Below are 10,358 nucleotides of genomic sequence, written 5' to 3'. Positions count from 1 at the left end.
AAATTCTCTGCCAACAGCTCCGTTGGACATTCATGCAGTCATCATGCCAATAGCACGCTCCTTCAAAACATTGTGTTGTGTGACAAATCCTGCACATTTTAGAGTGGCTTTTTATTGTCCCCAGCACAAAGTCCACCTGAGTAATGATAATGCTGTTTAATCAGCTCCTTGATATGCCACACCTGTCAGGTGGATGGATTATTTTGACAAAGGAAAAATGCTCACTAACAGGGATGTAAACTAATTTGTGCACAACATTTGAGAGAAATAAGCTTTTTGTGCGTATGGAACATTTCTTGGATCTTTCATGAAACACTTTATATGTTGAGTTTATATTTTTGTTCAGTGTACATTCTATCTGAATCTGAATGAAAATTATACAAATCTAAAAGTAACTTAATGTCACGCCCTGACCTTAGAGAGCTGTTTATTCTCTATGTTGGTTAGGTCGGGGTATGATTAAGGGTGGGTTATCTAGGGGAATTAGATATCTATGTTGGCCTGGTATGGTTCCCAATCAGAGGCAGCTGTTTATCGTTGTCTCTGATTGGGGATCATATTTAGGTAGCCATTTCCCCATTGTGCTCTGTGGGATCTTGTCTAGGTATAGTTGCCAGTGAGCATTATATCAGCTTCACGTTTCGTGTGTGTGCTTTATTGTTTTTGTTCTTTGAGTTTTTCTCCTCCTAATAAAAGGGATGGAAACATACCACGCTGCATTTTGGTACAATCATTATGACGAGCGTGACAGAAGATCCCAACACAAACGGACCAAGCAGCGTGGCCAGGAAGAGCAGACATCCTGGACATGGGAGAAGATCTTGGACGGTAAGGGATCCTGGACATGGGAGGAGATCCTGGCTGGAAAGCATCGCCTTCCATGGGAGCAGACGGAGGCAGCGAGGGAGGAACAACGACGACACAGGTGTTCGCAGCCACGACGGAAGCCTGAGAGGCAGCCTCAAAAACAATTGGGGGGGGGGGGGCACACGGGGTGGTTGGCGGATCCAGGTTTCAGACCAGAGCCAACTCCCCGCACTCGCTTTAAGGAGCGTGTGACCGTTCAGGCACCATGTTATGCGGTGATACGCACTGTGTCTCCAATGCGCATTCACAGCCCGGTGCGCTCGGTGCCAGCTCTCCGCACTTGCCGTTTGAAAATGAGCATCCAGCCAGGACGTGTTGTGCCGGCTCAGCACTCCTGGTCTCCAGTACGCCTCCTTGGACCAGGATATCCTGCGCCGGATCAGCGCCCCTCACTGGCCGGGCTAAAGTGAGCATCCAGCCAGGACGGGTTGTGCCAGCTCTACGCTCTAGACCTCCAGTGCGCCTCCACAGTCCAGTACGTCTTGTGCCTCCTCCCCGCACTCACCCTGAGGTGCGTGTCATCAGCCCGGTGTCACCTGTACCGGTCCCATGCATCAGGCCTCCAGTGCACCTCCACAGTCCAGTATGTCCTGTGCCTGCTCCTCGCGCTCGTCCTGAGGTGCGTGTCACCAGCCCGGTACCACCAGTGCCGGCCCCACGCACCGAGCTTCCGGCGACAGTTCCCAGTCCAGAGCTTCCGGTGACAGTTCCCAGTCCAGAGCTTCCGGTGACAGCTCCCAGGTCAGAGCTTCCGGTGACAGCTCCCAGGTCAGAGCTTCCGGCGACAGTTCCCAGTCCAGAGCTTCCGGCGACAGTTCCCAGTCCAGAGCTTCCGGCGACAGTTCCCAGTCCAGAGCTTCCGGAGACTTTTCACAGTCCGGAACCTCCAACGACGGTCCACAGTCCGGAACCTCCAATGACGGTACACGGTCCGGAGCCTCCAGCGACGGTCTGCGGTCCGGAGCCTCCAGCGGGGGTTCCCAGTCCGGAGCCTCCGGCGACGGTCCAGAGTCCCCGGTGACGAACCACGGTCCGGTTCCTCCGGTGACGAACCACGGTCCGGTTCCTCCGGCGACGATCCACGGTCCGGTTCCTCCGGCGACGATCCACGGTCCGGAGCCTCCGGCGACGACTCACGGTCCGGTTCCTCCGATGACGTATACATGAGCGGAGTGGGTACTTCGCCCCGCACCGGAGCCGCCCCCGACGGGAGATGCCACCCGGACCCTCCCCTATTGAGTCACCTATTGAGTCAGGTTTTGGGGGGGGGGGGGGGGGGGGGGGAGATACTGTCACGCCCTGACCATAGAAAGCTGTTAATTCTCTATGTTGGTTAGGTCGGGGTGTGATTAAGGGTGGGTTATCTAGGGGAATTAGATATCTATGTTGGCCTGGTATGGTTCCCAATCAGAGGCAGCTGTTTATCGTTGTCTCTGATTGGGGATCATATTTAGGTAGCCATTTCCCTATTGTGCTTTGTGGGATCTTGTCTAGGTATAGTTGCCAGTGAGCATTATATCAGCTTCACGTTTCATTTGTGCGCTTTATAGTTTTTCTCTTCCTAATAAAAGGGATGGAAACATACCACGCTGCATCTTGGTCCAATCATTATGACGAGCGTGACACTTAATGCCATTGCCAACTATGTAAAAATAATCTACATAAAGCCTACACAGAAAAACATTGCAGCCTGCAGGTAGGAAAAAAATCCTGATTAAAAAAAATCCTATAAATCACATTGGCTACGCATGGCCTGTCTGCAACGAACTATCAACTGGGTCGCCTGAAACTCGAGCGAGAAAACTTTAAATAAAATATTCTGGGCCCTCAGAGTTTCCCATGCCAGTGACCTTGGGACAGACACAGCTGTAGGCTATTCTAAAAACAGACTTTGTTAACTTGTTGTTTGAGATGAAGAAAAACTACTTTGAGAAACTCCACAGCTCATTAGCGGTGGTGAGTTAAGACAATCAGAAATACTATCAGACATCCCCAAATGGGAACATTTATAGGCCTACATTTGCGAGCAGGCCATGTAGACTAGTCCTACTTCTATACGCATAATCAGATGCACATCCTTACTCAACATTGACAGCAGCTTTTCAAACAAAAGATGAATAAATTGACAACTCATATATGGAAAGAAATAAACAAAAACGTGTTTCTCACAAATGTAGCATAGGTTGTGAGTTCTGCAAAACACATGTTCACTCCAACTATGAGAACTGTAGTCCTAAATGACAATAGCAATTATACAGGGTGCAAAATTAACACCCGCCACCTGCGGGTAGATTTTGGCATTGGCAGGTAAAATGTAAATTTCACCAGCCACATTGGCAGATGGTCTGGGCTCCACAGTGTGAGCACTTCACTCACATATCTGAATATCAAAGTATGATCACATTTATAGCACAGTAAATGCTGCAGTAGCTGTTTTCAAATTATTTCTGCATTTTGTTTCATAGCTGGTAAATGAATTGCACAAAGTCAAATAACTACAAATCCTATAGGCTGTCCTACCTACCTTGAGCTGCAACACTGCCTGGCTAGGGGCTGTGCACAGTGCACGTGAAGAGCTGACTGTCCACAGGCATAACAGTTGGTCTAATTTACTTGAAACAAAAGTCTACTGAAGTGAGACTTTGTCCTTGTGTTTCTTGGCTATTTGCATTGTTTTGTTCTCAAACTAAATTGTTTTTCAATGGATGAGTTTCAACTGCTAGGGAAGAGAAGACCACGCAGCTATTAGTCAGACTCACAAATCTCACAGGCACATGACTTTCAAGTCACATTAACATGGTAACCTCCCACCTTAAAGGGGCAGGTGAACATTTTTAAAGGCTCAGGTGCAGTGGCAACCCATCATTCAGGGCAGGTGGGGCAGCTTAACAAAATCATGAATAAAGCTGCATACAAACATGGTCTCTTTTTTGCTTTCTTGAGTAAGGCAGCTCCAAAATACAGGTGTTTCAGCCTAGCTCAGTGCTTTCTGTGGTGGTGGTGCAGCCACAGGGGTTGGTAATGTTCTCTAGTTGCACAGTGATTGGCTCAGTGTTCTGTCACTCATTGGGACACTACGTCACTGCCAAATCTAAGGGTAGAGCTTGAAAATTCAGGCCCCTTGGGTGCTGGCATAGTTACATTAGAAGTGCCCATCCAAGAAGTCTCAAGGTCATTGGCCACAGATAAAATGACTTCAAATCATGTTATATCAGCTTTGATTGGACTGATCATGTCAACATCATATTTTCAAAATCTTAGCTAGCAAATTAGCAGTCATCATCATGAATCAAGTCAACAATCTACTGGCAAATCCTTTTCAGTCCTTGTCACATGAAGAAATTATAGATAAAACGTATCGGTGCTCATCGGCCATTGGACATAAACATTACACAACAAGTTGGAAATCGCAAATTCAACAATGAGTGGTTTGTAAGGAATAAGTGGCTAACTGCAAGCATTGCAAAGCAATCACTAGCCTACTATTCAATGGAGTGGATGTATGGTCCAAGTCTGGGTTTAGGGGTCTCTTTTCCAAGCTTAAAAGGATAAACATTCAACATTGGCCATGCTGCCAATCCAGCATGACTTCTGCCGAGTTCAAACAACTGGAAACTCGGAAGTGGGAAATCTCAGACTTCAGTGAGTTCAAGACAACTGGGAACTCAGAAAAAAACTAGCTACGACTGGGAAAATACGTTTTAAACGGTCATCCAACTCAGAATTCCAAGTCGGGAACTCTGGCCTCTTTCTAGAGCTCCGATCTGAAGATCACTAACATCATGATTCGACCTTGTTTTTTTCAGAGTTCCAAGTTGTCTTGAAAGCACGATAAATCCAGAGAATGCCAAACTTTGGTGATAAAGTTTGATGATAAAATTTGCCTACAAAGGACCGCCATGCCACCTTCCTGTTCAAGTGAGCACAGAACAACAAGGTGAGTCCAAAAATGTCTTATATGCTGCTGCATAAATGTAATATGCCAGGAGATATGTATACTGTAGCTAAGAAAGTAATACTAAGTGTATGTTGTGTAGTAAGCTGTTAGTAGCCCATGTGCCTCACCCTAATAATTTGATCCCTTTTCCCCTCATAATTACCCTTCTGTTCTGACTTGCACATATAGCCTATAGCCTGTTTTAGAGAAATGTCATCATCGAATATTGTAAGAGCTGTCATTGTCTGCTTATGTGCCCCGTTTAATTATCTGATGATAATATATTGAATGCATTAACAGAGATGACCGTAACCAAACAAACATTGCAGATTAGAACGGTAAATGTAGGCTACCGCTGGTAATATATGTAATGGGGAATTGATAGACACAGCAAACAATGCGTACAATGAAGTTATGAAACAATGAATACCTATGAAATGGCGGGAGAGAGCTCATTCTGGAGAGAGACGTGCCTTGTTCATCTGAGCCACATTCCCCATTCTCTTGGATTGTATCATCCCTACGGCCTCCTCAATGGAATGGTCCACTGAGACAGGCGCAAATCACACAGGTGTCTTGTGTGCAATGGGGAAAAAAACAATGTTTTCAATAAAGGCGCCTTTTGTCATACAGTATCCCATTTAAGGCACCCAGACCTTATGAAAGTTGCACAGTGTACCCTTAATCTTGTAATAAATCAAATCTAGTGATACATAGCATTTCTGCCATCCATTGTGACATTGTGGGAGGATAACCAACCTTCCAATTAAGGGCAATGCATTTCTTAGCCACTATAAATGCTAGATTACATATTTTCTACTGATAACAGTCTCCATTATCAACATGTTCAAGCAAACAAAAACAGGGAGAATCTGTAGACATGCTGAGATAAAAGAACATACTATTTGCCAGAATTCAGCCAACGTTCACAAGATCATAACATTTGCAAATATGTCCCCTTCTGTGTTTTACACCTCCAGCAGAATAATTACATTTCTGAGTGCATGATATTCAGTTTAATTGGTATATAGTTAGTTCTATGGATGGTCTTAAACTGCAGTAATTTATGTCTGAGATTATGTGAAAATGACTGGGTATTCAAACATATCTGTATCCATTCTTCATCATCGATAGGGTCTCCCAGGTCTTCCTAACATTTTTAGTTTGACATGTTTTGTGTCTGTCACGCCCTGATCTGTCTCACCTGTTCTTGTGATTGTATCCACCTCCTCCACCTCCAGGTGTCGCTTATTTTCCCCAGTGTATTTATCCCTGTGTTTCCTGTCTCTCTGTGCCAGTTCGTCTTGTATGTTTTCAAGTCAACCAGCGTGTTTTTCCCATGTGTAACGGCAGTCTACGTCGTCCTCCTCCTCAGACGAGGAGAGGCGAGAAGGATCAGAGGACCAATGTGCAGCGTGGTAATTAGACATAATGAATTTAATCAAACAAAACAAGACACTATACAAACTGACAAAACACACTAACCGTCACAGTCCCGTGTAGCACCAACACTGACACAGGAACAATCACCCACAAACAAACAGTGAGAACAGCCTACCTTAATATGGTTCTCAATCAGAGGAAACGTCAAACACCTGCCTCTAATTGAGAACCATATCAGGCAACACATTTAACCCAACATAGAAACAGACAAACTAGACACACAACATAGAATTCCCACCCAGCTCACGTCCTGACCAACACTAAACAAGCAAAACACATACGAACTCTGGTCAGGACGTTACAGTACCCCCCCCCCCTGAGGTGCGGACTCCGAACGCACCCCTAAAACTCAAGGGGAGGGTCTGGGTGGGCATCTGTCCGCGGTGGCGGCTCCGGCGGTGGACGAGGACACCACTCCACCACTGTCTTTGTCCCCCTCCTTAGCGTCCTTTGAGTGGCGACCCTCGCCCACGACCTTGGCCTGAGAATCCTCCCCAAGGCCCCCACATGATTTAGGAGGTAGCTCAGGACAGAGAGGTAGCTCAGGACAGAGAGGTAGCTCAGGACAGAGAGGTAGCTCAGGACAGAAGGGCAACTCAGGACAGAGGGGCAACTCAGGACAGAGGGGCAACTCAGGACGAATGGCAGCTCCGGACTGAATGGCAGCTCCGGACTGAATGGCAGCTCCGGACTGAATGGCAGCTCCGGACTGAATGGCAGCTCCGGACTGGAGGGCAGCTCCGGACTGGAGGGCAGCTCCGGACTGGAGGGCAGCTCATGACTGGAGGGCAGCTCATGACTGGAGGGCAGCTCATGACTGGAGGGCAGCTCATGACTGGAGGGCAGCTCATGACTGGAGGGCAGCTCATGACTGGAGGGCAGCTCATGACTGTAGGGCAGCTCATGACTGGAAGGCAGCTCATGACTGGAGGGCAGCTCATGACTGGAGGGCAGCTCATGACTGTAGGGCAGCTCATGACTGTAGGGCAGCTCATGGCTGGCTGGCGGCTCTGGCAGCTCCTGACTGGCTGGCGGCTCTGGCAGCTCCTGACTGGCTGGCGGCTCTGGCAGCTCCTGACTGACGGACGGCTCTAGCGGCTCCTGACTGGTGGACGGCTCTAATGGCTCGGGACAGACGGGCGGCTCTGAAGGCGCTGGGCAGACGGATGGCTCAGATGGCGCTGGGCAGACGGATGGCTCAGATGGCGCTGGGCAGACGGATGGCTCAGATGGCGCTGGGCAGACGGATGGCTCAGACGGCGCTGGGCAGACGGATGGCTCAGACGGCGCTGGGCAGACGGATGGCTCAGACGGCGCTGGGCAGGCAGGCAGCTCAGACGGCGCTGGACAGACGAGCAGTGCAGGCGGCGTTGGGCAGACGAGCAGTGCAGGCAGTTCAAACGGCGCTGGGCAGGCAGGCAGCTCAGACGGCGCTGGACAGACGAGCAGTGCAGGCGGCGTTGGGCAGACGGTCGACTCTGACCTGCTGAAGCGCACAGTAGGCCTGGTGCGTGGTGCCGGAACTGGTGGTACCGGACTGGAGACACGCACCTCAAGGCTAGTGCGGGGAGCAGGAACAGGGCACACTGGACTCTCAAAGCGCACTATAGGCCTGGTGCGTGGTACCGGCACTGGTGGTACCGGGCTGAGGGCACGCACCTCAGGGCGAGTGCGGGGAGAAGGAACAGTGCGTACAGGGCTCTGGAGACGCACAGGAGGCTTGATGCGTGGTGCCGGAACTGGAGGCACTGGGCTGGAGACACGCACCACAGGGAGAGTGCGTGGAGGAGGAACAGGGCTCTGGAGACGCATTGGAAGCCTGGTGCGTGGTGTAGGCACTGGTGGTACTGGGCTGGGGCGGGAAGGTGGCGCCGGATACACGACCATTTTCTTGCCTACTGCTTTTGGATATAAATAAACAACTAAGACTCTAACCATCTGCCTCCTGTGTCTGCATCTGGGTCTCGCCTCGTGCCCTAATAGTGTCATCAGGAAAAGCCTCTAACAACCTTTAATACAGTTTGGAAATCCACTTGAGATTTGTCAGACTGCCTTAAAATAGTTGAAATCTTTTAAGCTTCTGGCTTGTCCAGTGTTTGCTGCACTGAGAGAATCAAGTGTTGTAGAGTATCTGCAAAGGTTCACCTCAGCGCCATCACAGACTGGTCTTCCCTGGCTGCCTGACCCTGCTGAGACCCCTGTCACCATCTGATCCTGCTCAGATGAGGCATGACAAATAATTATCTTGGTGTACATTTAAACATTATATTATCCAAGAATAGAATCAATGGTTCCATAATTGAAATCACCATTATTCCCAGATCTCAGACTGTAACCTTAAGATGCTGTGTTACGCCCTGGCCTTAGTTATCTTTGTTTTCTGTATTATTTTAGTTAGGTCAGGGTGTGACATGGGGGATGTTTGTGTGTATTTGTCTCGTCTTGGGTGGTTGTATTGTATAGGGGGTTTTGTAGAGTGTATGGGGTTGTGTTCAGTGTAGGTGTTCAGTGTTTCGTCTTTCTAATAAAAAGAAGATGTCTTTCTTTCACGCTGCACCTTGGTCCTCTGTGCCTCATTACGACGATCGTGACATGCTGCACTGTAGCTACTGTAGATCTACCCATCAATTCAAGATGGAACTTTGTATCCATTCACTGATTGTTATGGTATACTGCAAAATTCACCTGATCTCTGTAGACTGGTCTTCCCTGGCTGTCTGACCCTGCTGGGACACCTATAACCATCTGATCCTGCTAAGACATGATGAGCATAGTGTTGTGTACTGACTGTGCACCATGACAGTGTAGCCTATAGGGCCTTTCATACCGTGTCAGTGTGAAAAGTAGGGAATTAGATAGGGACAGATCAATGCTATACTGACTCTAATAAAAACTCCCATTGCGCTGTCAAAAAATGTCAGAATATTAGTCTTCAATTGTTTGGCCGCTGGTTGTCATCGTTGATTCAGGTCTAGTGTGATTGGGGCAAAAATAATAGCTAAAGTTAGTAAGCTAGCTAGCTGATGTTAGCCAACTTATGGCTAGCTCTAATGGTATATCAACTGACAAAAACAAACCATGTTAAATGCCTTCTGTTGAAATAGGACAAAAAGGCTACAAAACATTTCCATACACACAACAGCTGTTAGATACTGCTACTTGACAGATAGCTAGAGGCTAGAGCTGATCCGACTAGCTAGTTCATTCTCTTCAGACATAACTTCAGTCGAGAGGGGATGAAATATTACTGTAGCTAACGTTACATGTCAGTTACACTACTAGCTCAGAACTTTTTCTGTTAAGTAAAACAGAAGTTACCTTGCCAGCTACATCAGTCAAATTAAGAGTAGCCGGTTTCTGCTCTGCTTGCTTTTACAACCCAGAGGAAAACGCAACACACACAGAGACAGCAGCTACAGAGAGCAGCACCCTGTCTTTCAGAAGCTTTGCCTTCACACAGCCTTTCTGCACGCTCTGTAGTTTCCGCATGGTCGGTCCTAAAGCACACCATGCTGCTTTTAGTATCACAGTGCAATGATAAAACTGGGGGGGACAAAAATGCACTTTTAGAATGTGGAGGGGTCATGTCCCCCCGTCTCCAGTGAACGTTGTACTCCTGGTTTTGACATATAAAATGATCAGGTGCTGTTGATCATCATGTTTCACAGGGATTTACATTAAGGTCTGAAAAGCAAAGTATTTATTTTCACCTACACAGAGGGGAGGAATCAGAAAGACCAGACTGGAATTCTTAGCGTTTTTGGTTGTTATCAGTACTTAAAGAAAGCACCTGTCCAATGGGGCAGCCACCTTTATGTCAATCCCTGAAACAAGTGTCATAGTTTGTCAGTTGAGTTTAAGTTGACAGGGATGTATACAATATATTACTGTCATGATGATAATAATAAATTAAATTAACTGCAAGGCTGTGTGTGTGTGTGTGTGTGTGTGTGTGTGTGTGTGTGTGTGTGTGTGTGTGTGTGTGTGTGTGTGTGTGTGTGTGTGTGTGTGTGTGTGTGTGTGTGTGTGTGTGTGACAACAAACTAATCCTTTGAGCCTCCAGGCTTCAGACATGAGATATCAAAAATGTCACCCCCACAGAACCCGTGTC

The sequence above is a fragment of the Salvelinus namaycush genome, chromosome 12, assembly GCF_016432855.1.
Source record: "Salvelinus namaycush isolate Seneca chromosome 12, SaNama_1.0, whole genome shotgun sequence".
NCBI lineage: Eukaryota > Metazoa > Chordata > Actinopteri > Salmoniformes > Salmonidae > Salvelinus > Salvelinus namaycush.
Note: the sequence above shows the minus strand (reverse complement) of the source record.